The sequence below is a fragment of the Coptis chinensis genome, chromosome 4 (genome assembly GCF_015680905.1).
Source record: "Coptis chinensis isolate HL-2020 chromosome 4, ASM1568090v1, whole genome shotgun sequence".
NCBI lineage: Eukaryota > Viridiplantae > Streptophyta > Magnoliopsida > Ranunculales > Ranunculaceae > Coptis > Coptis chinensis.
In genome coordinates, this window is record NC_141459.1 from 13,416,951 (window position 1) to 13,424,463 (window position 7,513).

A 7,513-nucleotide genomic window follows, 5' to 3' on the forward strand; every position below is an offset into this window, starting at 1 on the left:
TAAATTTGGAGGGGTCGAACATAGCTAAAACTCATCCTCATTCGCTTCGATGAAAACACCCCATTTTCCTGGATGAACTACATAATATCGAGTCGAACACCGTCAAGTTCATCTTGCGTGTATGTCTCCTTCAGTTCTAAATTTGTTATCTAGATGAGTCAAAGCACAATACTAACAGATTGATTGACCGCATCTTTCTCAGTCTTACACCTGCAGAGTGGAATGCATTAAACAATCAGCTACTACCTAATTCTAAATTGTAATTGTAATCTAGAGGGGGCGGGAAGGAACCAAAAGATTTAGGAATAAATATTTCGAAAAGAACACATACTTAGAAAGTGCAAAACATACAAAACTATGGCTCAGTCAGGCACAATCACGAACATGATGTGATATTGATGGTAAATCCAGAGGTTGATACTGAACCAGAAGTTTAGCTTGACTTTGATTGGAAAAGTAAAGATTTCTTCGGAAAATCTCAATGTATTTTTTTCAGTCAGCAGTATTTTTACACCGCCATAACTTCATCCGCCATATTTATGACGAGTTTATCAGGATGGAGAAGTATATATTTTCACCATGTGGCATGAAATTTGTGTACGCTTATTGGAGCATTTTAAGAAAACTTAGAAGTAGGGGGTTTTCCTTTTTTTCAGAAACACAGAGCGGCAAAGGACCATAAGTTTTGTCCTCAAACTTTACCAAACGCAGACCTTACATATCATATATAAGTCAGTAGAGATTCGTCTATGAGTTTGAGAGAACAACACGTAACATTCAACTTTGCTAGAGGCAGATATTTTCCCTTGACAAAACCTCAGATAATCATGGAGTCATGGAGAGATGACAGAGTAACTTAGTTGTAGAGACCCAGAGGACAAATAGAGAAGAACGGACACATACCTATTACCTTTGCGACCGTGATGCATAGTTGTGGTTGCTGCAGTTTGTGCACATCCAATCTCCATCACGCCATTGCTTTGCTCTAACACAGAGAAAAGCTGCATCACAAAATCAAAATTTTGAAATATACATGCCCGCATTAATGATTTAGAAATTAAATGTAAAATACCTATCACACTTCTTCTATATGAGTCTACAAACAATACAATTGTGTAAAACTTTAACAAATTGGGAAGGCTGCATAATGGAAATTGTTTCATGCACTTCAACTTTGGAGCCTAGGTAATTCAAATGATTGAGCGATTATTTTTGAGCCCGGCACAAGACATGTAATAATCAAGCAAGAGATTTAGCTATCAAGAATGTGGTAAGACTATTGATTATTGACAACATTTAGATCCTCTACAAACTAACTTCTCGGGACTCGGCGTGTACTTATTCTTTCACATTTGATTGATTTTCTTCTCCTTAATTATGGTGTTGTTTGTGGAACTGTGGTGCTGATAATTGGTAATCCAAGTTAACATAAAAGCCAAAAGTTTCATTGGCGGAGTTTAGAGCAGTGAGCTAGCGACTCCTTTCTGATACTAAAAGGTGCGAAGTTCTCATATAAGCAAGTGACAAACTAACAACAATTTCAAATAACCTAAGCCCACCTTTCCGATTTTAAAGAGAACCATCCGAAAATATAGCATTTATCCCTAAAACATAAACCAGTACATATAGTAGCCTTCCAGATGGCTTATTTGGGCGATTGAAGTTCATGATTGCTCCCAGAGAGCCTCACAGACTCACGAGTCATATCCATTCTACTAATGATGTCACCACCTTTTACTACAGCCATTGAATTTGAATAAACTTAATGCAATTAGATATAAAAGCAGTAAGATAGATGAGCATAACTTTCTGTGGCTCCCACAAACTTAAAAGTTAAAGTATTGATCGAGTTAAAATCTTTATAATTACTCTTTGGATAGCACGTCCAATAAATTGGTCTCAGAAAATAAAAAGTGAAAAAAGAGATTCCTTGCAAACAACAAATTCCTAATTTGCTGTGTTGCTAAAAACAGCAAGCCCAAGACAGCGCTGAGGTGGCTTAAGGCTGCCAATGCACCACGACACCTAAGGCGGCAGTCCATTCCATGGTGAAAAAAGACAGTAAAAATCAAAGGTCTTTAGAATGGGGGAACCAATCTTATTGTCTATCGCCATGCACCTAATGACAGGTCTGCACAGGAGTAGGTGAGCCTAGATCAAGACCCTTTAGTATCACCTAGCACCTAGGCTCCCTAGAGGATCCACCTCTTTGCAGTATCACGAGCCATATATTTGCACTTAACACATGTTTCAGGTTAACAAGAGTTATTGGACATGAACGACTTTTACGATGAGAGCATATTCCAAAGGCTTCTCGGTAGTGCGGATCTTTGCATCGTCAGGAAATGTGTTTGTACTCTGGATATATAGTTGTCCAAATGGAACTAAAATATCTACAAAGAAGAGAACGACAAAAAAGATCACAAACTGCACAAAAAGAAGAGTAGGTGAAGTACTTCATATTATATATATATCAAGGATAAACTAAGCATTGAGCGTATTGCCAATGGCAACTATTTGCCACGCGATTAAAATGAGCAAGAGAAAAATGTGGAAACTTTCCGGACTCGGTGTGATGTAGAGTAAGGTGATCCAATATCCTAGGTATTATTGTCTTATTGAACCAAAAAGGCTAAAACCCTTGGCAAAACTAACAAGACCTCGACAAATCGAAGCCTAATACAACATTATCATTGATCTATATTCTCTAAGAAGACAGAAAAGGACATATTTAATAAGTGTATCGATTACATCCTGCCTACTCTAGAGTCTAGAATAGAAAATGATGCAACGACAGTTCATTAAATTTTCAGATAACATGTTAGAAATTAAGTTTTATATAAAGGTTTCATTTATATAATTTAGAAATAACATCAAGAAGATTAGATATGGATGATCAAAGAACTTGCTAATTCTCCAAAGACCCGAGACCACCCAAGTGCTCGGTGCGGGTGCTTGCAATGACCCAAGTACAAAGAAATTACATGTACACCATTGTTTACAAACATACCCTGCCCAAAGACCCAATTACAACAAAATACCTACAATCTAACTGTCAATCTCCCGGCCCACATTAGCCACTCTAACCCTGACACATGGAGCCCCTCATTCCAGATCAGATTTGCCCCTTCCGTCTTCGCAACCAACTCCTGTCTTCCCCAGCACGCCGATCTCCCCCTCCATATCAAACAAAAGTACAGCTCCATTCCAGTGTAGCTCAAAGGACAACTTCTACTTGGACAACTTCTAGTTGGATCTAGGAAGATCAGACCTCAGCGCCAGGTCTAGAGCTAAAATTCCAAATCTGTTCAACCCCACAATTACAAACTAGATCTACTCAAGTCAGAACCAGATCTAGCACAAGCGTAAGTCGAAAGCACCTAGTGACACTCAAGATCGGAAGAGAATAACGAGAGAGAAGCGTGAACAATGGGTTTCTCCACCTTGTTCTAAAAGAAAAACACCGGATCCATTACACCTCACTTTCAGATTGAACCATAAAACAAGTAACAAGAGCGTAGAAATAAAGGAGTCAAAACAAGTAAAATCTTCCAAAGGAAATCACATATCAAAGGATAGAATACCCGGATATGGGTTGAGAGAGAGAGAGAGAGAGAAGAGTGACCTTGACTAAGAAGGGGCAACCTTTTTGTTAGATCTTGAATCCTAATCTCGCCTCTACTTGTGAGCACCACCGAGGCAATCTATCTCTTAATTAATTCCGAGTAGTAACACATTGCTTTCATCCCCACAATGCTTTACAATATCGAAGGATAATTCAGGGTGAGGCACAATCTGAAGGATCTTGAGTTGTAAGCATCGTCATTTTTTTTTTTTAGGATGACTTGTTAGAATATAAGTTCAAGTTTTAATACATATTATTCAGGACTAAAAGCAACGATTATAAGTTTAAGTTTAACCTAATTCCAATCATAGTTGTCAACTCATGAATCGTTTCCTATATTTTGCGAATCATGAATCTTATCAAGTCGCGTGGAATCGTCACATTCAAGAATTTTTATAAATAAACAACAAATATTACTTATACATATTATTTAATATTTACACAACTTAATCCGAGTCAGAACTTTGGAGGAATTAAAAGTGATTACATAGTAAGTGGCATGGTTAGAACAAAGCAAGGGGGTATGATGACACGGGTCAGTCGTGGAGTATTTAGTTGGTCTTATAGGATGGCCTCATGCCTTTAGTGAAAAATCTTGAAGTTTACTTTAGATGGGCCCTAAGTAGTCAAATACTCAAGTCTTTCTATAAATGGGACTTACATTAGTTAGGGTGACCCACATTCTCTTTTGAAAAGAAGATCGCGACTCAACTCTTATGTGAAACCCTAAAAGCCGCCCGTCTTGCCCGGAACACAATCTTGCTATAAGAAGAAAGAGAGATCGAGAAAGAAAAATAGGAAGTACATATCACAGAAGATGAGGAGCAGATCGAAGAAGATTAAGTATCACTTATGCAGATTGGCTATACGATCTCTCCTTTCTTTCTATCTTTCTTTCCTTACGAGAAAATATCGCCAGATTCAATGGGTTTTTTTTTTTGGATCGTGGAATCGCATAAAATAATCCAATTCCATATGAGTCAGCGATTTAACCTGCGTTTCCTCACAACTCCACCACGTTCCGACTTGGCGAACAATTATAATCTTCCGATTGGGACTCGACTCAAATCATACGATTCAAAGCGGGAATCGTATGATTTTTGACAATCTTGATTCCAACCAAATTAAAATCTGCTGCAAGTATTTTAAAGAGAAACAATGTCAATGGTATCCTTTTCCGACACGGTGTCCTTTTCCTATAACTTGAACATTTCGGAAAAAAAACATGCATGAAATTATAATCGAAATGCATTGACACTTTACAAGTATATAAGTGGATGCTACTTACTTGGAAAGAAATCTATAGCCCAATCACCTAAAGCTTCCATCATCGAGGCCAAAGACTCCACATATCAACAGAGATATTGTCGGAGAGAAGAACGTCATATATGACACTATTTCCAAAACTTCCTCAAAAACCTCTCTGAGAAATATAAAGGCGGGTGAGAGGAGTATGAAGCGTGAAAAACTAACTTTTTCTCAATAGCAAGCAAGCATATGTTGTAATTGATTTAAACTTAACTTAATAGATGTTTCACACGATTGGGAAAACATTGCAAGTAACATGCTAAAATAGCACGCAGGTGGTAACATGAAAGGAATATCATCTTTAACAAACTGTTCAAGTCATCCAATTAGCCACGATAATTTTTATGAAATGGCGTCACTCTCCAGTTCCATATTCCAAGTTTCTGATCTTAAGAAAATGCCTCAATGACTAGCAATTTGTGTCTGCTTTCTTCTTACGAAAAGTTTTGATGTATCTTCCTTGGTCTTCAATTATTACTGGACAGCTCAAGTAAGCCAAGACAACCAAATAATATCCAATGTAGTTCCAAGTTTCTAATGCCAAGCCATTTAGTCTTAAGAACTTCCCATCTCTCAATTGTGTCTGCTTTCTTCTTATGAAAAGTTTTGATGTATCTTCTTAGTCTTCAACTATTACTGAACAACTCACGTTAGCCAAGACAAAGCAATAACATCCAATATAGTTCCAAGTTTCTACAGGCATACCATTTAGTCTTAAGAAATTCCCATCTCTAATCATTATGGCCTTACGAGAGATGATTTCAACATTGTAAATTTACTACAATATATGTATGCACTTTTATCTTTCACATCTCCCCATCAACTACTAAGACTCGTGTACAATCTTTATGCATTTCATTTGTTGATGTAACTTTGGCCAATTCTTAAACGGTTTCATATCTCGACATCCTCACAACATAAACCATGACCAATGCCTATTGCTCATCATCCACGCATTTTTTTCTCTGTACAATAAATTTCCTAAATACAACTCCTTTCATTTCTTTCAACGATACATACAAAAATTTCATAATCACTTTCCCAAGTTTTCTAACTACTAATCAGTCTTCAAACCTCATTCAATTGGAAAACTACACTTGGATACAACAATCTTGAATGTGGGCCAAAAGAAACTAAAACAGAAAAACCGGGAGAAACTAACATTTTAGTTACCAAAACATTATTTGGAAAATGGATTGAAAAACATTATAAAAAGAAAATAGAAAGGAATACCAAATAGTTGTTGAAGTACCTCCTAAGAATGAAACTAGAAATAATAAAATAGTAAATAAAAACAGTCATTCACCCGTTTAAAAAAAATACTCGATTAGGTAATAATTCCAAGTTGGGAGATGTTAGAGCAATCATTTTGATATAAATGGCAAGATCAAACTATATAGTAACCATAGTTTACAAGAAAGAAGAAGATTAGCATACCTTGCCCATCCGTAGTCAACATCCGACGCATAATAGGTAATAAAGTTGGCTCGATTTCAATGAAAAGGCTCCGAAGCTTGCTCACAGATTCAAGAATAGTGCTGATGGCACGCAAACATCCAACTGTAGCTAGAGCGCCGGGATCATCGACATCGTCATCCGCTTCAAGTGAAACATTCATGCACTTCAAAAATTTCTGAAGGGTTAAAAAAATAAATAAATAAAATGAAAATCCCAATAAGAAGAAAATAAGAACACATATACAAGCATTTGTGAAGTTGTCCCATTAATATACCAGATTTTGGCATAATACGGTGCCATCTCTTCCCCGAATTTGTCAACAATAGTCTCTAAGGTGAATACAAGGTCCTCGTTCTCAACCTCGTTCATTAGCTTGAAGAATTCTGCAAGGGAAAAAGAAATGATTTCACTATGGGTAATTTAGATCAGATACTGTTATAAATACAAACATAAATCTCATAAAGTTCCAACCATCGAGTAAATTGGGAAGGATTGGACGGATTTCACTCAAATCTGCAAGAAGAAATAAAAGTCTTCTGCAAATAGACATCTCCAAGATGGGGTTGTCGATATTCAAGGAATCAAAAATAATTCAAGAAACGAGGACACATGTACCTTTGGAAGCTTCTACAAAAGAGCGCAAGGCAAAAACGGAATCTACACGGACTGGAAGATCTGGATCACGAGCCCAACTATTTGTGGAAGGCTTTAAGAAAATTATTTGGATCTGAGAAGTTGATATGTGCATACTGGCCGGCAACCCATGCTGCCTAATATTACCAATAAAAAATCTAAATTTTAGGTGTGTGATAGAACAGTGAAAATTACAGAAAGAAAGCTGATGTTAGAATATATATATATATAGGGAGTCACTGGACTCATAAGTACCCGGTAGCCATTCCGAATCAGCAGGGGTTTTGTTGTCGACTAGAATTTGAGGTTGCTTACAACGGTTGCAAAAGGATCTGAACGCGTAGTTTCTGTTTGTGCAGCTTCCACACTCCCAATTTGCGGTGGGTTTTCTCACTGTTACGGGAATCCTAAGAGTTGTAGAACTGTAGAAGTTATGGGGAGACCGAGAGAATAGCGGGAATCCAATTTGAATGAGTTTTATTTTTTTTT

General features: G+C 37.1%; 1 long non-coding RNA gene across 1 annotated transcript; it reads right to left on the reverse strand.

Annotated features, from left to right (window-relative positions):
• Window positions 1–6,664: 6,664 nt before the first annotated feature.
• On the reverse strand, window positions 6,665–7,076 carry LOC147502004 (uncharacterized). The gene is made up of 3 exons (XR_015219917.1): window positions 7,007–7,076; window positions 6,863–6,904; window positions 6,665–6,774 (listed from the first exon to the last, which is right to left on the reverse strand). It is a non-coding gene; the product is annotated as an uncharacterized LOC147502004 (long non-coding RNA).
• Between the last annotated feature and the right edge of the window lie 437 nt (window positions 7,077–7,513).